This window comes from Agelaius tricolor, unplaced genomic scaffold, assembly GCF_023055355.1.
Source record: "Agelaius tricolor isolate 1412-34295 unplaced genomic scaffold, bAgeTri1.0.p SCAF_19, whole genome shotgun sequence".
Taxonomy (NCBI): Eukaryota; Metazoa; Chordata; class Aves; order Passeriformes; family Icteridae; genus Agelaius; species Agelaius tricolor.
The window spans coordinates 3,907,630-3,929,033 of NW_027269279.1; the positions used below are offsets into that span (position 1 = coordinate 3,907,630).

At 40.5% G+C, this 21,404-nt stretch overlaps 1 protein-coding gene across 2 annotated transcripts in view; it reads right to left on the bottom strand.

Moving 5' to 3' along the window:
- Positions 1–21,404, bottom strand: part of SDK1 (sidekick cell adhesion molecule 1) — a 388,755-nt gene that overhangs the window by 185,641 nt on the left and 181,710 nt on the right. The window lies entirely within an intron of this gene.

The following is a 21,404-nucleotide window of genomic DNA, read 5'->3' on the forward strand; positions in this document are numbered from 1 at the left end:
GTCTCCATATGGAAGGACAGGGACAATGAGAAGTGCATTATTTAAAAATACAAGAGGGCTGTGTTCCAGCCATAGTCAGGCACTATAAATATTTCAGCTACTTTTATAATTGGGTTCATTTAAAATACTATCTACTCCCAAAAACATTGCATTCAAAATGCATTGTGCAGAATAACTATCATTTGTTTTGGTCACATCAAAATATCACTCAAAAAACCATTAGGGATTCTTTTTTTTTTTCTGGCAGTGATGCTGTAAAACAACATCTCCCCGAGACCAAAAAAAATGATGTTGTAGAACATATAATTCATCTTGCCTCTGGATAAAATGACTGCTGTGAAACAATCCAAAAACTTTCAGCAGGGAGATAAAACAATGTATATTTTTGCCAAAAAACCCAAGTTGCCTGACAGCACCTCATCGTAGCTCAATGGTTAAATCTCAGAGAGTCTCCTGGATAATGTTTTTTGTTCATCTCCCTAAGACAGGGGTAATTATGCAGTATTTTTAATACCAATGGCAAAAATATTGCATAACATTTGCAATATCATGGCAATAGCAATGAAAGATACAACTCCTGTACAACAGCACTAAACTTTACAGAACTGTGCAATAAAGCCTTTTCCATTGAATTCTTTGAATTTCTAATTGAAAATGTGAAGATGGATTTTATTTTGTTCTTCTTTAGTGTGCATTTGCATTTAAGTTGCATTTAATATTTTTCTGTACGAAATCAGCAAACAGGGAGACTGGCATTCTGAATCTGTATGAAATGGAGTATCCAATGGTGTTTTCTTTTTGTTTGTTTTTGAACTCCCCATGACTTTACATAAATAGGAGACTTTGTGGTTTGGATACTATGGATTGCAACACAGCAAAAAACAGAGTCAAAAATGAGCAATTCTTCACAGAGGCTTCCAGAAGAACTGGTTTATTCTATGCAAAGCAGAAGTGTTAATATCCCCTGCACATTCCATCCCCCTCAGATTTTATCAACCATGAACGTGAGAAGCAAGAACACAGAATAATCTCCCAGGATTAACCCAAACCTTGGCTAAGGGGACAAACCTGAAAATTCCCTCACACATTTTTCTCCCACCACGAACGTGGCTGATCCATTTCCTCACAGGATGAGCCCACCATTAACATCAGCTTTTGTATGTGTGCCAGCTGTGCTTTTTTAGCACTTTTAGCTTCTGGTCTCAGTGACAGGCATGTCTTTCACCATCTCTAATCTGGGAAGCTTTGCAGAATTAAGTTAAATGTGACGAGGAGCAGCATTATTTACAGCAGCAATGTTGTGAGGTGTTCTAAATATCAGCCTTCAGGAAACAGCTAAAAAACTTCTTCACCTCTGGTCAGAAACAGAAAATTTTCAAAGTTTGAGGGGGCTTCTCTAGAACTAAAACTGTGGCAGGTTGAAGTCACAGCAGAGAACATCATCCAGGCTGCAGTTTGTGCCTCTGTCTGGCAAGGCCAGACCTAATGAGGACAGGCATATGTTCTCTCCATGAATTGTTCCAATCCTCCTGCCCTCCCTCTCACCTGCTGATCCCAGGAGCTGCCTCTGGTGCTGTGGCCAAGCCCTGGCTGGATGGGAACACCCCTATCCCCCAGCACCTCCCCAAACAGCCTTTGTCAGTCCTGCTGCCCCAGCCAGCTGGTAGGCAATGATAAAAATCAGCTGATTATTGCTCCAGCCAAGAAATATTCTTCCACCAGGAATAAGAAATCACCTCCATATTGCCAGTCCCAAAGTAGGCAAGGAAAATTACGTTCATTAAAAAAATCTTTCCATAATGACATCCTTCCTATCAAAAAGCTCAGGGATGACCGACCTTGGCATCCAGGATTAAGGCAGCATTATTTTTCTTGATTACCAGCAGCAGAATAGTGGGGAAATTATAAGGCCATTGAGAGGATTAATACAGCCCTGATTTCCCTCTCCTGGCTCTTTATCTCAAGCGATTAAAGTTCTCCAGGAAAAAAACCCCTAAAATAAAACAGCCATGGAGCATACGCCTGCTGCCATGGAGAGAGACAGCATCAGCTCCCCGTGACAGCCAGGAGGGCAGAGGTTAATTATGCATTCTCTATATGGCTTTAATCACTTTAATCAGATCACTGCTCTGCTCCATCTCAGGCTGCAACTTCCTAAAAGCAAGAGGAGCCCTTTGGGCCCGGCAGTGTTTGTTTTAGGCCAGGGGAAAGGAGGAAGAGGATGGGACATGCTGCATTAAGCACAAACAAAGCTGGGACAAGCCAGACACACAGACTGAGCCTGGCCATTGGTGTGAGCAGGGCCAGAGTGGCACTGAGAGGTCACACTGGGGACACGAGGTCCCTTCCTGCTCTAGAGACACCCAGAGAGCTGCCCCAGACTCTGGAACAAAGCATGGCCCCAACACACACCCTGCAGCTCCTCCCCACCTTTGTCTCTGCTTCCAGAGCCTGATACCCCAGCAAAGGCCAAGAAAAACAAGGGAATAATTGCACAGCAACAGGAAAAGCCACATGAAGGGAGATGGATCTGACTGGCTGGGGATCACAGGAGTCAGAGCTCCGTGCTCAACTGGGAACAAAGGATGGCTCCTTTCAGAACTTCGGCTGGGGTTATTATCAGCTCTGTTCAGGGTTTTGTGCTTGCATCTTACACAGACAAATCTCTCATTTACGGGCATTTGATTTGAAAAGAAAGAGCAGAATAGGCTTTTTTTTTTTTTTTTACATTTAATTAAGGAATATTGGCCCTCAGGAGGAAGGGAGGAAGTTCCACTCCACGGAATGGAGTGGGAGAGAGAAATCTGTCTTTGTTCCCTTTGGAGCATACAGAGACATTGTTATATTCTATTTAAAATATTTTCAAACTGGGTGGCATGAGGAGACTGTTCAGGCTTCTCCCCAGCAGCCAATATTTATTGCAACATAAAAAATGTCAAACATGGATGGGTTCTAACTTTGAACAAAGCAATCCCTGAGCCAAACTGATCCTCATTACAAGACTCCCTCACATCGCCAGACATGACTTTAATGCAAGGCCACACTTTCCCTGCCAGATACAATTTCCAGGTTACTTCACTTTTATATTGGGAGGCAGAAACCCAAGAATATCATTCAGTCCCAAATAAGCTCCCTTTTACAAAAACATCCAAAATATTTGACAATTCTTGTGGGCTCCTCTGCAGTGTTTTATTGAGCAAAGAGAATCTTTAAGATAAATCTATTTCCTTTCATAGCAGCCCATAAATACTTCTCTATATAATGCTTTGGATATACCTGGCTATACACAAGGGACTCTAAAATCTTGGAAGATAATTTATTAATTTTATTTTTAAATCCAGCCGTCTGGAGCTATAAACACATTTAGTGAATTATATAATAAGACCAATATCTAACAAAATCCTCCCATGCCTGTCCAGAGAACTCCATCATCCAAAAACCCAACTCATTCTTAATCCTAAAGCTATCATATTCTGTTGGTCCCAATTTTTGCAAAAACCCGGATTGAATTGCTTTTATTTCTGCTTTTAATTTGTAACCAACCTATATATTTTACCTTGCATCTGCTATAGTCCAATAAAGAACAAAATGAATAAAAAATCATGTTTTGGAGGTGAGGAAACAAGAAGGAGGAAGCAAACCTGCCAGAGACACTTTCTTATGCCTCACCTTAAGCCTTCTCAGAAACACCTCTGGCCTCAACATCTTCCCAACATGCACAGGTGGAGAATGAGGGTTTTTTAACTACTATGGAGTACCCAGGTACACAAGGTGGTATAAAACAGATAATATCTGCTCAATGTCTGACCAAGTATGAAAATGAATGCCAAGAAGAGAAGACAGCATTTTAGCAACAGATTTCTACAGAAGGAGTTCTCACAGTTATAAGGAAGGAAGTTTGATCCATTTTAGAATAGAGCTTGTCACCTGTGCATTTTTGAAGCCAAAAATCTGAACCAACTGGCAATGAAAGATTTAAAATGTAGTTTTTTAACATTTGTTGATTAAAGAAAGGATTTGGCTTTCCAAGGAAAGTTGTATGATGAGAGCATTGGTCTCCAGGTGATCCCCAGGATCTGGGGGAGCTGACAGAAAGGTATCAGGATAATTCCAGGGTTCTCTCAAAGCCTGAGTTAATAAAGACAGGGTCACTTCCAAATGTCACCATCTCTTTATTCAACAAGCACCACTGGAGTTCTAAGATAAAAACACCCAGCTCAAAGGTTCTGCAAGTTGATATTATCACTACCACGAAAATCACTTTGGAGCTTAGCAAGTAATGAAACACCTTTCAAAAGCAACTTAAGGAAAGGGGAGGCAATAGCAGGGAAAACAACCTTGTTCCTGGGCAAGAGGCTGTTTTCAATAAATAAAACAAATGGCAGAACAAACCCTATTGCACAGAGAATGACCTTTCAGCAAGTCTAACCTCAGTTCAGTGTAAAGGAAATTAAAGTCTCTGGTACTGATGCAGGCATAGTCAAGAGCATCTTGTGCTGGCAGCAAGAATTCCTGTTGCTGCTTTACTTCTGACCTTTTGCATCCAGTAGGAGAAGAAAGTAGAGAGAAGGGAGCCCATCTGGATTTCCTGTAGACAAGATGTCTGTTCACATACATCATGACCCAGCTGGTAAATAAAGAAACCTTGGCAAGTGGTGGTAAGCAAAAATGTGTCCTGCTGATAGGATTTCTCCAGGAGAGGTAGCAGCTCTGAATAAAGTCCCCATTCTCAATAATCTGCTCATTGTCTCTGGGGGAAATCAGGTTTAACATTTATTTGCCCTTTGGTTACCAGAGGAGCAGGCTGACTGCAGACTGTCCTTTTCCCCAAGCCATCACTAAAGTGGCCTTTCAAAGCTGGCTTCTCTAAGAAACTTTCATCTCTTTGAATGGCATTTCTCTGAAATGCTGCCTGTCCATTAACACAGGACTGGAAGCTGGCCCTGCCAGAAGATCCCTCCTTCCCACCAGTTCATTGTCTGCTGCAATTTACTCCCTTCCTTCAGCTGTGTGCTCTGGACATTTCTTCATCTCCCTGCACACCTCAGCCTGTGTGAAACACCACTACAGCCACCCTCAGACAGATCCCTTCCTTCAGTAATTTCTGAATCCTTTGAGAAATGATAGTAATGAAGAGGATCTTTTGGAATGTTTTCAAGATAGTTGTGATCAGTAAGAGCTCCAGGTTAACGACCCAAAGGAACCCCCAATGGATGCATCCCTAGGAACTCATTTTTTAGGAATAAGATTCCTCAGCTCCTGTATTTCCCATATTAAGAACCTGCATGGAAAAATGCTAGAATAACATGAACTCCCTTCTTCACAGAAGAATTCTTCTCAAATACTTATCCCAAAGGTGCAACACCTAACAGAGACTTTGGATAACACTGAAGAAGAATGTTACTGCAGCCACAGCACAGCCAACTCTCTTCTCATGGTAAATCCACAACACCTTCATAATTGTCCCAGATACTTTTGGCAAAACCCATGGCAACACCCAGGCTGCTGAGGGGTCTGAGAACAAAGCACATCTGCACTGTGCACCCAAACCAGGTGACAGTCTGGTTTCAACCCTTCAAATACACCAAGAAATTCTTCTGTAGGAGGGTGGGCAGGCCCTGGCACAGGGTGCCCAGAGAAGCTGTGGCTGCCCCTGGATCCCTGGAAGTGTCCAAGACCAGATTGGCTGGGGCATGGAGCAACCTGGGATAGTGGAAGGTGGGATGAGGAAGATAATCTTTAAGGCCCTTTGTAACCCAAACCATTCTGTGATTCTTTGATGAGGCAGCTTTATCTCTTGCTGCTTAAATAAAGTTCATTTTTCTTAACATGACAGTTTTAATCTCATTCAACTGAAAATTCTGCTCAACAGTATTTGATAAACCCAGTACTACCCAGAGACACATATACTACATAGAAATGATGCCATTTATAGGAGTAAGTTATATGGCACATTTTTCAAAGTCAGTGATTGGTGACAGGCTTGCTTACTGCTCATTAATAAAAAATAAAGGCATTGCTCCTGCTGGATACTACTAAGGTTTCTTGTTTACTTTTCCTTCCAATTACTGTAATTGACCTATAACTCACTGGAGTTCTGGGCATTTATTCTAAACTTTGCACAGAATGCAGCAACAATCCTGCAGCATGGCAGCTAAATAAGTCAGGATTAACATTCTGCTAAATATTCCAAGAGAAATTACACTAGTGTTGTAAGCTGGGGGTTTATGAGAGGTTTTATGCAATTTGTGGATTCTGATCACATCTGGGACAATATTAAAGGGCAAGTAAAGGTCTATCACAAATCTGTGTTTATCTCTCTGCTAAGCCAAAAATAAAAATCCAACCAAATCTCAAAGTCTGGTTTGGGAAAAAATTATGTAATAATTTGCTGTATTTCCACAAGTTTGTTTCATTTGATGTCAAGCAAAACACCAATAACATAAAGTAACTCTGCTGGGTACAACCACAGGGTAACGAGACCCTTTGATCACTCAGGGATGCTCTTCCACATCCCTGCTTTTTTCAAAGTTTGTTCTCATATGGGAACTTTAACATCAATTCCTGCCTTCTAGAAAGATTTCTTTTTTTTGATCACCAGATATAAGGACCCCCTGAGATGTGCTCAGACAAGTGATTGTAGATGAGACTGTTTTGAAAATCCAAACTAATTTTAAGCACAGGGAGCAAAAATCCTCTCAGCACAAGGACTTGCAGGGTGCACCACGCAGCTGGTGGGCAACAGCCTCCAAAGCTCCACAGCCAGAACTTGTCTGACAGCTGTGGATTACAAACCTCTTCCAAAACTGGCCTAGCAAATATCTACACTGCACCCTGCAACCCCTTGGCAATTCTGTAAGCTGCCTCAAATTGTTTTTCAAAGCAGATTTTTCCCTTTGCATAGCGATGGAATAAACACAAACTCTTCTAATTCAGTAATCAGGACAGATAATTACATCCTCTTAATTGTTTTCTTTTTCCAGCTTAGGTTCATGTTGATGGGAGATGGTAAAATTAGTCCACGAGCCATCTGAAGTTTGCCACTTGCTGATTAAAGCCTTAATTGATTCAGAATGTTTTACAAATCAATCTCTGAATTACTTCGGGATCATGGTGGCATATTGTAAAAAGGAATTCGAACGCACACACACTCCACTTGTGAATGAGAATCACATTCCCATAAATCCTTAACTGCATAAACAACTTGGTTATGTTGCTTCAAAATTCACTGTTTGACAAATTCAGGGGAAAACGGCAAAATGAGAATTGCTTAAAATACAACCTGCTGTGACTTACAGAGGATTCTTATTTCTTCCTAAGCTTACTTAGCAATTTTTGAATGGATTGCAATGATACCATCTTGGGGGGGGGGGGGGGGGGGGGAAGAGTAAAGACTAGAACTGTCCCATCTTCTGCAAACTCATAAAACTGTGATCTACAACACAGAGCATTCCAGGCCAGATGTGTTTTTCTGATTCAGTGCACTCCTTCCCTCAATCAGGACCCACACTTCTCATTGAGATTTCAGATTCCCTATCATGCAGTTCTGGTGAGTTTTGCACGTTTCCAGAGACTGCAACCCAGGATTTCCTTTGGAAACAGAGATTTTAAACTTGTCTTGGTGATCAAGGATGAAAAGCAGAGATATCTGACATTGTTCTTAAGGGCCCATCAAAAGGAACAACTCTGGCTGTGAGGAGAAGCCCCTCCCTTCCCAGTGCTGAATTTGCAGAGGTCAGAGTGAGCATTAGACAACTTTGATGTCTCTCTTCCCCCAGAATTGATCATTCAGTTCAGCTCACCTTTGTCTCAATCTAAGCACAGGCTCACTGCACTTGAGCACATGGAGACCACTTAAAACACACCACAGTGCCTTTAAAAAACAGAAAAAGAGGAGCTTCTGTCCTGTATTTCAAGAGCTGACAGAATTCACAAAACATCCTGTTTTTATAACACAACCTGGCTATAAAACTGTGTTCCCCCCATTTCTGTAATAGCTGAAATGAGGTGGATTACAGAGGTATTCCAGCATTTTTCCAGGGATCATTTCCTCTGGAGCAGAAGGGTGGGCAGCACAGACAAGGTTGGTGTTTGCTGTTTGCACTCATGGACAGAACTTCCTACAGATCACACACCTTGATGCCCCACCATAAAGGTTAAATTTACTTTGGAAAATTCATATTCAAAGATGCAACTGACAAACTTCCATGCCACAAATATTACTCAGCTAATTCATATTCACTTCTGATAAATATTTAAAGAACACAACTCAGTTAAGGATAAGGATTTATGACGAACACACCACCTCCAGCATTAACACACAAATGAGGTTTGTGCTCCCCATTCTGCTGCTGTGCCATGAAGCATCTGTAAATGTGGCATTAAGGTACTAAAAAGTCATCAAAGTTGTTTGTGACATGCGAAGTGGAAGTGAAATCAAGTACCTGAGTCACACAAACCAAGGATGGACTCGTTAAAACCCAGTCTTTTAAAAATTGCAATAAAGTCTTGTCAGCTGACTTCATAAACCTCCACTTGAAACACACAGAAAATAGCTTTATTGCTTTAAAAGTAGAAAAAATATAGTTCTGAAAAGAAACTGCCTTAAAGAACCAGTGTGTGCAAAGGCTGCAGGAAAACAGCTTGGTCATTATTCACAGTAAACTCATAACTTGTAGGCTTTAAGTCTCACAACTCGGAAATATTTTGACAAAATTAAAATCACCTCCTCTTGCACGTGCAGTGAAAGAATGAACCAAGAAAAACATCATCTACCTGCATCTGCTAGCCATAAACTGGAGATAAACAGTGTTACTTCATCCTCTCACAGCTGCTACAGCCTCATGCTGCCACACTAATTAGAGGTCTGTCACTTCTTCCATTACAAACACCCTCTGAAAGCATTTGTAACAACCTTGTAAAAAAAGATTTATCTGTGAATTTTAAGAATTCCACTGTTCTCTCCACCTTTAAATCATAAAAACAAAAGCCTTCCTCAAGTAGCCCAGCTGACTGCAGTGACACTGTTACAAGCTATAACAAAAACGCACAACCACCCTGGACTTGTTTGCTCAAAATGAATTCTGCATTATGCTGGGACACTCAGCAGCCACTGCCACGTCCTAAAAGATCTGCCAGATCCCATATTTTACCCCATGAGCCTCTGAGGTGCAAATCCCCCTGTTCTGCAGTGGACACCCAGAGCTGTCAGGCACAATTTAATCAGAGTCTTCCTCCCCTAGGTCAGGGCTGTGTTTGCTGATGATGCCATGGCCCACAGCACTACTTTTAAAGGCACCTCAGGCCCTCCAAGCTAGAACACACCACATCAATCACATGTAAGAAATTATCAACAGCATTCACTTGCCCCCAAAAGCAAGTGGCAACTGTTAATCCAAACTCTGTTAGGATGCTTTCAATATTAAGCAGCCTGGACCCATTTGCTGTGCTTACATTTTGTACATGACACTTCTTGAGTTAAAATTTAAAGAAAAGCTAAATTTAAATGTCATCTTGAGGGTGAAAAAACATAATACTGCCTTACTGTAATTCATTGCTTCTTTCAGTAGAAAAAAAAAATCCTTCTCCTTTTGTCTTCCCCAGAACATCTTGGACATTGGCTATTTGCATTACTTGTCTTTCCACAGTTAAAGGGAAGCGCTGAACATCTGGTTAAACCTCCTCTCCCTTAAAAAACACACCTGTTGCACTGACAAGCTATCCACCTGCAAACAAGCTGAACAATTTTTAGAAAAGCTTTAAAAATACTTGCAAGGTATAATTATTTCTTTTTTAAATACTGGCAAGGTACAGATATTTGCCACAGAGGTCACAGGGCAGTTCCTAAGCTAACAACTGTGTTAGTGTAGTGGAATGAGCAGAATTCTCTATCAAATTTACCAAGGGAATACCCACAAGTGAAAGAATATTCATTTTATATGAAGAATCAATATGCAACAAAACCACTGACATTACAATGACCACAAAATTAAGGTAAGCAGAAATATTGTCTGAAGGGGAAAGTTTTCCTCAAATGATTAAACAAATGGCCCTTTTGCACCAAAGATAATAAATAATAATTGCAAAGCACATTTATATAAATCTTCAGAATCAATCCCATGGTGTTTTACAGTTTAAAGAGCAGATTAGATAGGTCAGCATGATTTTGGAGATCAATACAATAATAATATGTTGAAGTATAAGCAACCATACCAAATTCTATTTGAATGTGTGAAATTGGTCCAAAAGTGATGAGTCCATAATCACAATATTCACAAGAAAAACAGCCCTCAGGCCCCAATTCACAAGCTATTTAGATCTATGTGAAATCACTCTGCACTTATATTAAAATTAAGTCAGCAGGGCTCAAAATGAAGATATTTATTTTTCAGTTTTCTCTAGCTCTGTTTGCATCTGAAGTTTCCAGTTTAAATCATGGAACAAAATGAACCTTATTTTTTTCAGCTAAAAACCAACTCCCATATAACCTTTGCTTTGTGAGATGAAATCACCAAATGAAATTAAGTCACTTTACAGTATTCCTTGGCCTTGCTCCAGGACAACGTGGCAAAGAAACATTTGTCATAATCCCTTCCAATTGGGAAAGAACAGGAAAAGATCCTGTTAATGACACAGCACTACCTGGCACAGGGGACTCTGCAGAGCCATTTCTGCTCTGTGGCAGCAGCCACAGGCCTGGGTAAAGCTCTGGATAAAACAGGAGTGAGATGCACTGAGTTCTCTGCACAGGGGAATTCACAGCCTAGAAAGGGAGATATTTATTCCACCTCCTTTGACACGATGCACCCACCTGCATTATCTTGCTTGCTGGGGTGTTTTTGGTTGGTTGGATGGACTGGGGGCTTGGGTGAGCATGGCATGCCTGCAAGAGCCTCTTTTCATGCCATTATCCTCAGCATATTCACTTCTTGCTTTCATGGGCCTTTTCAGCTAGCTTTTACTGACTTGATTTAATATTCATAATCACCTTGAAAAGGCCATCTGCAATTTAATCACTCACTACCAATTACTTTCTTTAATAGCTCTGACAGTATCACTCACAGATACCTTATAAATCCACAAGGATGGCTAAAGGCAGCACAGGCTTTGCAGTAACTTTCCCAGCATTTGCAGAAGGTACAACACTGCTGGCTTTTTAAGCCTCCACCAAGTCTTTACTAAGTCAGGTTTATGAGCAGATCAAAATGCAGCCACACGGAGTGAAAAAGCAAAATTTTCTTTTATCCCTCCTTAGTGAGGAAGAAACGAGCAGGCAATAAAAAAGAACCACCAGACACAACTACTCTGCTTTTCCTTCTTTATCCAACACATCTTCCACTGCAGTGTTTTCCCTACACACAAACAGCAGAAGCTACTTCATCCTCAGTTTGTAGAGATATTTAACAGCAAACACGGCTGGACAAAATTTAGTAACAATTTTGCACAAATAGGGCCTTGGAGACCAGGGCATTGTGTGCATTTTCCTGATTGCTGTGCTCCATCTTTATCACAGAAAGCTTGCAGTACTTTAAAGACATGCTATTTAACAATGATGTTCTCCAGTATTAGAGGAGCTGTAACTTTGTTCACACATTCCATTGCTAGAATGATTTATCCACCCTCAAAAATAATCCATAATCCCAAAGCCTGCCTTTTTAAGGGTTTAAAAGTGTAGACAAAAGTCTGCACATGAAAAGAAAACAGTGTTTTCATCACTTTATAGCAAAGTCTGTAGGGAAAAAAAAAAACCAAAATTTGGATTGCTCCAATGTCTAAACCACTCCCCAGCTGCACACAACAATGTGTGAAACCGAGCAGGACAAAACCATAGGATAACAAACATCCTGGCTGGGCAATTTACAGCTCCCAGGGCACAGCCAAGGCGACAGGAAATCAATGCAGCTTTTACATACATCAGGTGAAGCAACCCAGGTTATGGCCAGGTCTGAGTTTCTCTTCCTATTACAAATGGGGTAGGAAGGACCAATTATTCTAAATTACTTTAAAATTCATAGCCAGTCCTTACTAAAATCTAAAAAGAATATTTATAGCTGTATGTGTGACCTTGAATACTGCCTGTCCTGACTCTCCAGTGCTTGGGTTGCAGTTATAATCACTATTTTTCCATTTTTTTCCATAGCCAAGCTGTTGTCTGCACTCCCACAATTACTTGGACAAATCACGTCTCTCTGGCAGAAGGATGAGACAGACATCCAGGGCTTTTCCATTCTTATTCAATTTTCCTGTTTTATGATGTATATTGAGAAGAAATTAAAAACATCTTTAATATGAAGAGCTTCAAAAATGATAACCCCTCAAGCAACCATATGTCTGTGAAAGCTGGAGATGAAAATTAGCTTTTGTGAACACACTGGGAGGGCAGCTCTGCCACACAGACCTTTGGCACGTGCAGAGATCTAACTTTAGGATATATTTAGGCTTTTCAGTCACTCAGTGCAGAACATACTCCACTAAACATCTGTTTTATCCATATTTACAATTCCTTATCTATATTGTTTAGAAGAGATTTCAAGTTTGCCTAAGTCAACTCAGTTTAAAGAACGCTATCAAATAGTTCTTAAAGTATTTCTTTTCCAAATTGAAGAGTCCTTCTGTGACTTAAAAAAAACCCCTCAATACACCCTACATGCTGCAAATTTATCTGGTTCATAAGAAATAAAATGCTTGTCCCTGTTTTCCTAAACAAGAGCTTGGTATCTCTGCACTCTCACTTACAGATCAGCCAGGACAACTTGTCTCACAGGAGACCAGGAAAAAGCTCTCACAGCCATAGATCAGAGAATCATTGATTATCCTGAGTTGAAAGAGATCCACAAGGATCATCAAAGCCCAAATTTTGGATGTTTTTCTTTAAATGACGTTGTTTGTTTTTCCTTAAAATAGCATATTTCAGCTCAAGCTCGCTTCAGTAAGTTACAGGTTTTTAGTTTCTTAGTAAAAAGCACCTTCAAAAGGGTTGGCCAACGTAAAATAAATGAAAATTATACTTTAAATAGACCTCACTGTGTAAAGATGGGAATCAAAGCAAAATAGTTCAAGTCAGCTCCTTGGAAAACTCCAGGAGTTTGGCAGAGCAGAAGGAGACTCGCAAGAAACCAGGAGTTAATGTTCAAAAGGGGTACATTGATACACCAGGCTCCAGCAGCTGCTCCTCCTAAAGCTTCAGCATTATGATCCTTACAGGAACTGAAATGCAAAGCCCCCTACAAATGCCTGCAAATCACTGAGCTTCTGGCTGCTCTGGGAGTTCTTAGGCAGTGCAGCTGGATCTGGGGTGTACAGGATAAAAAGATAAACAGGTTCCAGAGAAAAGATTGTTTGCTAGCCTGACAGGCCCAGGAAGCTGCTAACACTGAATGTGGTTTGACTTAAATCTGCTCCATTTTATGATTTCTATTACTGTTATTACATTATTCATCTAGATGCTCATTTTTATGACATTATCAGTAGGTATTAAAAAGCTTTTGCAAGACCCCACAGTAGTGCTTAAACTTACAAGCATGGACAGGAGCTACTACTCTCATGCCAACAATTAGAACTAATCATGAGCACAAAGTACTTACATGAGAGTGAGAAAATTGGTTCACTTATCACTGCACTGAAATGAAAAAGAGAAACTAAATAGAAATATGTTCATGATAGAACGTGGTTAAATTGGAATTGGATTATATATATCAATTTTACCATTTGTGCCCATGAAAGATGATTCAATCTCGAGTAACCAGCATCATCTTTTTATGTCTGATCAAAACAATGTTTATTTTAACAGCTCCCTTTCATGTTATTTCACTCTGAAGTATTAGTACAAGATTGATTGAAGAAAAACACGGATCAAAAATGATACTTTCTTTGTAAATTCTACAGTATTATTTAAAACCACTGTAGGTGGACCAATGAGATTGAAAAGTCTGTCTGTTGAACCAGCAATACTTTTCTGTCTAGAAAAGTTTCCTGGCATTTCTCTTCTGCTGATCTTCCAACAAATCATCGCAGTTTGTTCAAGATGGCATTTTCCTGGATGGCATGTATAATTGATGGGTGTCACATTTTATAAAATGATTGCAAGGTAAATTCAATTTTCCCTTTTCCTTGTTTGTGTCCTCTAAGAATCCCTTATCTCCACATATCAATTACCAAGCAGTGACAGAGATAGGATACAAATCACTCCGATGAATGTAATAGCAAAAGTGATTAGAGATAGGGGAGATTAATTGCATGTGTCAGATATAAATAAAGGGTTTAGGAGACAGCCCAGGATTTGGAGCCTGTGTTTGTGTGTGCATTCCAGATCTCTCTCAGACACAGTAACCCCTCTAACCTCATAAACAGACAAGTGTAACAAGAAGCCATGTTCAAATAATAAGTTTGATTATAGAAACCTCAGCATTTGCTGTTTCTTTAGAGAAACATGCATAATGTATGTGCATCTGCTGAGGGAACACACTCAGCTCGGGTGCAGTTCTGTGGTTTCACCAGCCAGAGAGGAGTCCCCATAACAACAGGGTTGTTCTGTTGCACTTGGGAGAAAAGGAAATAACTATTCTTCCCATAAACCATGCATTTAAAGCTTCATTACATTTGTTGATGCAATATGATGAAAATTAAGTGCCATATATTTGAATAGATTTTATGCTGATTTAGGCTGTTTCAGTTCTCTTTAATAGGAAGACTGAAATAATCCTACAGAAAGTTCAGTTTATCATCTTTCCATGACAAAAACCACCAGCAGAAGAGACCCTGCTTGCCTGGGGCAGAGGCTGCAGCAAATGCATCATGAGTGGCACTAAGTTTTATCAAAAATAGTCCAGAGGAAGATGAAACTGGAGACCAACCAATATTTCTGCTATTTATCAGGAAGAGAACTGATAGCAAATTTGGAAAAACTAAGAAAAAAAAAGCTTGAGCTGCCACAGAGGTTTCTTGGCTCACCTTTATTATTCCTGCAGTTTAGCAATCTATCATTTTAACCACAGCTTTTCTTCTCTATCTCTGCAGTTAAAAGTGAGCAAAGTTTTCCTTTAAGGAGAAGAAAAGTAGAGAATTATGGAAGAGATCTGGCTGAGGCTTTACAAAAACCTAACAATGAAATTTGGAGTCCAAGAAGGCTGATAAATCCTGAACATCATCTGTTACTTCTTTGTAATGCATATAAAATCAGTCTACACTGCAGTACAGTGTCAGTTTTTGCAGTAGATAATAGGGAAAAGCACTGAGAGTATCTGCCTCCACTGAAATTGCCAGCTCTGGATAAAGCTTAAACTAACATTTGTTCCAATATATCAAACCCAAATCTTTAACACTAACTCAATTTAGTCCTTTTTCTTACAGCTATTATTGTTATTAAAATGTATTTGACTTAAATACATAACCATGCATTTGAGATGTGTGTAAATTGCACTCTATTCTCAAAGTAAGGGAAAAGATCCCCATTTAAAATGTATGTCTTTGAATATAGAGCAACAATAGAAGAAAAAGCACTTTGACAGTATTTGACCAGGGTATTAAAGATGGCTTTTACACAGAATGTGTCCTTAGGCTTGAATGTTAGACCCCAAATACCTCCACAGACCCCTTCAAATTAACATTTTGGATAACTGAGGCTGGTTTAGTGTCAATCAAATGTTCAGTGTCACTCAAAGCCAAAGGCTCACATTTACTCATGGAACCCCACCATGATATCCTTCCTGGAAATCCTGCAGGGCAAAGAGAGCAAAACCTTTGTGGAAATGGGGAAGAAATGTGATCCTTTCAAAGAGCCACTTAAAACCTGTTCTCAGAGGGCTGAGCTCTGCTCTGTTGGACTTGCTCAGTATTTGGGAAATCAGGTACAGTCATGGCACAGAAATGCAATTGCATCTCATCTCATATTCCTTCTTTTTCCCCCACCAAAATAACACCAAAAGGTAAAAAAAAAAAAAAGCATCATAGAACCACTAAATTCACCTCCACAGCACTGACCCAGAGAGGCTAAAAGAAGTCAATTCTCTTGGCATGAACTAAAACCAGTCTGACAAGTCTATAGAGCTTGTGTGAATTTGACATCAGAATAGAAATATCTGTTCCCTGGGTGTGCCAGCCCATTCCTTTTTTCCTTTTCCCTGCCTACACCTGAAAGCTGGGACCGGCTATGAAAAATTCATGCCTTTTGTGCTTCAAACGTACCCATGAAGGATCCTCAGCATCTGCTGACTTGAACGAACCCTGATGGTTAATATGGAAAATCATGTTAGTGAAATGCTCTCTTCCAGGGAGGAAAATGTCTGCTCAGAACCTTCTGAAAACTTATCTTCTTACCACACCTGACAGAAGGATGTCAAGAAGAGCATCCTCTCAAAGACAGCGACAGGTAATGGGGCACTTCCCCCCCCACCTCTTTCTTTCCTGACAACATAAAGAATATTTCATTCTTACAGACACTAAAAGTGACCTAAATGTCCTGTGCAATCAGAAGAGCCTTCCTTTATAGGAGAAAACCAACCAAACAAGAGCTTTGAGGTAAATTCAGTCCCTGTGAGCCTGAAATGGGACTTCTGCCTTCTGTAAAGTTTATGTCTTGATACATTAAGTTGAAGAACAAAACAGGCACCAAGCATAGAAAAGCAGGGTCTCTTTAGCCTCATGTCAACGTCTGCCATAACAGAATAAAATTCTTCTGGTTGCAAGCAGGAGTTGGGCAGGACAACATCACACCCTCATACTTGAAATTAATTGCAATGCAACCAAGCCAGGAGTTCAATTTTCAGTCCCCAGCTTTTTCTGTCCCTACTACTTTTTTTTAAGCATTGCCAGTGCCCAAGGGAAAAATTTATCTTCATTAAATGATAATTGGCTTTATTATCTTTGACTCTTCAGAAATGCTGGCTGGCAAGGTTTTAAAATTTTTCATCAATCTTGTTTTCTGTTTTCACGAAGCCTGCATCAGAAAATGACATCAGGCTGCAGAACACTCTGTATCTCTTGGTGTTACCAACAGGTCTGGGGACTATCTAATTTACTAATAAATCTATTGGAGAGACATGCATCTCAATATTTCACAGCTTAACAAGGAGGTGCAGGAGCAGGGCCCAGAATTGCAGTTCCGGACGATTAGCACCGCAAAACCAATTGAAGCAGGACCATCTAAACTGTCACAACAGCTTACACACACCCACCTCCTGCAAGCCAGCATTTAAATCATTTACTGAGGCCCACATTTTTCATAAAATGCTTCAGCTGGACTCAGAAAAAGCCAGGCACTCCATTAAAAGTTTCCAGGATTAGGCCAGTGGTGCTGACACAAAGCGTTGTGCTGAAGTCAATAATGGAAATATCTCACCAGGGCTTTGCCAATTTCTTCCCAAGTGGCTCCAGATCCTGGCCATGGTGTCACATCATAAAGTGGAAGGACATGGACTGAGTGCCCTGCAGGGAATAGCTCAGCCAGCTCCTCACAGCAATAAAAAGCTCCCCATTAATCTTTCTTTTCTTCCCCCCCCTTCTAATAAACCCACTTAAACTCTTGACTTACATACTAAAATCCCTCATGGTTTCATTAAGAAGCTCTAAATGGCCCTGCTCCCCTTTACCCTCAAAAAAAACTTCATGCAAAAGTGGCACAGCCAACAGCAAAGTACCATGTACTAATTTCTCTTGTTTGTTTGGGTATTTCCGGGGGTTTTTGGTTTGTGAGGTTTTTTTATCATTACTTTTGAGGTTTTTTTTGTTTGGTTGGATTTTGTTTATTTGTTTTTTAAGTTCCATACTACAACCAGAAGAATTGTGATGGCAGATGCAGAGATATTTAGCTGTTACACTGAGCATGGCCCTCAAGGAAGTGAGGGTTTTATGATGGCCTTGCTTGAATAAACACTTCAATCTTTAGGTGCCCTGCCAACACTTGTAAGATCAAAGAATGTCACTTTATGCCCTGACAAGTCACAATCCTTGGGAACAGACCTGACCATCTGTGCTGCAGAGTATGTCTGGCTGTGGGAGAACAGGCATATGAAAGAAAAAGCCTAAAGAATTAAGGATCCATTTACAATGCCATCATCAAACCCTATTGCTTAATAGATGGAAATAGGAATAAAACATTTAGGATTTTCCAGGTGTTGTTATTGAAGAGCAGCATTTACATCCCAAAAGCTTGTACCAGCCCAGAGACAGATTAATTCTCTCACCACTCCAATCAAGTCAGGAAGTTCCAGCAATGGAGTTAATACTGAAACCCTCCCAAGCAGCAATAGTGAATTCTCAACAAGGAGTGAGTAATGTGAGTTAAAACCCAAAGCCAGTGTTGTTACTATTTCCACTGCCAAACTCTTGACTTTCAGACTTTCCGATTCTCCAAGCCAAAATTTTGTGTTATTTACATGAAAGCTCTGACATATGGTTTAAAAAGAGAGAGAGAAAAAAAGTGGCAAGAATTTCATTAGTGTAGTACACAGTTCAACTCATTTTTAGACATTTTAAATTTAGGTCTAATTTATGACACCTCACACTAATTTCAGATGTGACGTTATTCCCAATATGCTGCCTGTTGGACATAATTTTTATTTCCCCAGAGCCTGTCACCTCAGAGATGATCTAATTCTCCTGAAATCAGTGCAAATGAGTCCACTTGAAAGAAACATCCTTGGTTTTCAAGCAGAGCAGGGTGGAGCTCACCCCGTGTCACATTCAGACACGCGGGTTTAGGGCAGGCATGTGGAACATGGGTGTTCAGCCAAGCTGGGGACTCAGCTGTGAAGGAAAAACACTGCTCAGTTTTTGGATCCTCTCACCACTGAGTGACCAGATCTACTGGGAAATAAATCTTTAGTGCCTTTGCACCAAGGGTGTGTAAGGACTGAGCGATGGGGACAGGGCGTGTACCTGAAACACCCAAATGTCCCAAAAAACTGAGCGTTCCCCCTAAGCCCTGGCACTCTGCTGCCTTCATTTCCCATGAGTGGCCAGCCTCAGAACGTGGAGAAAAGCAAATCCAAGCACAGCCACGGCAGCCCTGAGAAGGCTGCAGGCTTTCTCTGGGAGCTGTTTCCCAGCTTCCCTGCATGTTTGCAGTCAGGGGCGATGGGTGGGTGTGAGACTTCGCAGTGTTGGACTCAGCGAGCTGCAGTTTAGACTGACGAGGAACAACATGTCTGTACTATTAATACTCCGAGCCCCACTGGAGAATTCCATGTGACTGGGGCTTTTAGACTGTTTTTGAAACATGCTCAACATCCTCTAATCTTTTTATACCACGTGTGTCAAATACAGTTATTAATTGAAGGGCAGTTCAGTGTATTTTCCAGGTGATGCTCAAGCTCCATTTACCTTCAGCCACAATTCAACAGCAACTTTAATCTGCAATATGAGGCCCTGTAACTCATCCTCTGCTCAGCTCAGAGCCAGACCTTTCTCCTGCTGTCATTCTTGTACTTTGGAGCAGAACAGGACAGCTTACAGCTTTCTCAGCTGTTAGAATGATTCTGCAAATATGCTTTTCTTACAGGCTGAAGCAAATCTGACACTGGTCTCCTTCAAGGAATAATGAGCTGTGCATATCTAGCACTGTTCTCAGAGAACGGCTGCCCTGGGAATTATCTGTGGGGTTTTTTCCTCCTGCCCTCAATAATGGTGGCAGTGTGTATGCTGAGTCATGCAGCAAGGTTGTACTCAATAATTAATATATAATCTACTTGCACAGAAATTGGCTATTCCGCTTTACTTGGGGTTTATTGGATTTTGATTAAACTGTTTTTAAATTTTATACATGTCCTAATGAAAAGTTACAAGTGTCATCACTCCTAACATCCCTTAAGATTCAAATAGTGACAAGTCAGTGCAGTATCTTCCTCATCTGTGTTACCTTTAACAGTCTGTTTCCAACCTCTTGCTTGAATTCTTTATTACTCTTCCAAAATATGTCATTTTTCTGCAACCATTTTCTGCATATTGCTTCAGGACTGTATTTTTGCCTGATTATTTTCTGTTACCAGACCAAAAATGCTTATTCATTTCTATGTAATTTATCACATAAGTTTCCTCCCCAGATCAAAGTTCAGAACAACCACATTAATCCAATTTTCTTTACAGACTCCAATGCCTTACAGCCAGTGCCTTCCTTCAGCAACACACACACACAGCCTTAATAACCCAGGATATCAAGGTGTCAATTTGAAAACCTCATTGGCTGACATTAATTCTAAAAGCAAATTCATTTCTGCCTTTCCATCTTGTCTCATCCTTCATTTCCTTTTATCCATTTTATCTTTCCTATTTGCCACATTCCAGGCAGACTTTGCATTCATGGTATCAAGCCTGTGAGCATTTTGGAGTGTTTTCTTTTCCATATGCCCATATTACCTTCTGCTTTGCATAGCACTTGTTATGCATGCATGATCACAGACTATTTCTAGCATTAATTAAGACATGAAATTAAAGTGGGAAGTATGCTATTGGTCACATAATACAAACAACACAAATTTGCTTTAAAAATGAAATTACGAAAGTGTTAGCAAACCTCTTCATACTGTCAGAAATAATAATGTTTACAATCTACGTGCCACAGAACAGCCAGAATTCACAAGTGGATTTGGAATATTATTTCCACTTCACAAAGATACACGTGAAACCCCTGAGCAGTTCATTTAGTTTAGATACTTGTCTGGAAGAAGACAGAGGTTTGTGTCTCCTGCTGCCTGTCAAGCCATGCAGCTGCTGCCCACAGTGACCCCAGCCCATGACCAGGGCTCCCCCTGATTGTCCAAGAACAGCTTTCCTTGAAATCCAATCAGGAATTTTAGCAGAAAAATGTCATTATCTTAGAAATTGAATGTGTCCCAAGACCATGTTTCAGTGAACTTCTGACAGACACAAGTACTGTTCCAAAAGCAGTTTCCCAGAGTTCCTGCCCAGAAACCCAGACTCCCAAGATTTGCTGTTGTAAGGAAATGAGCCAACAAGGATTGTCCAAAATCTCAGGGCACCCAAGATGAGGAGATCTGAGCCATCTCATCATGTCATTGATCCAGAGCTGAGTCCTGCATCTTCTAGAAGCCCAAATTACAAGGGCTGCCACTGTCATCAGTGATTTACTCCATCACCTCTTCCCTGTCTCTACAAGCAAAATGAGTAACCTCCCCATTCCCACAGCACTAACTCTCCCTCTTCTCACTGCTACATAAATAATGCCTTTATCAAGTGCCTCATACAAGGATTCAATCCATTTCACATGTTTAGAATATTAATTTTTCATGCAAACAGGTTAACTGGATGTTTTACAAGAGCTTGCACATGCACATTTCTGCTGAATGTGCACCTTGGCACATTCAGTGTGCAGCCATCTCCCTGACCCCAGCACTCTGCTGCTTTTCCCTCTGCTCTGCTGCAAAACCCAATCATGGAATATCTCTGGAGTG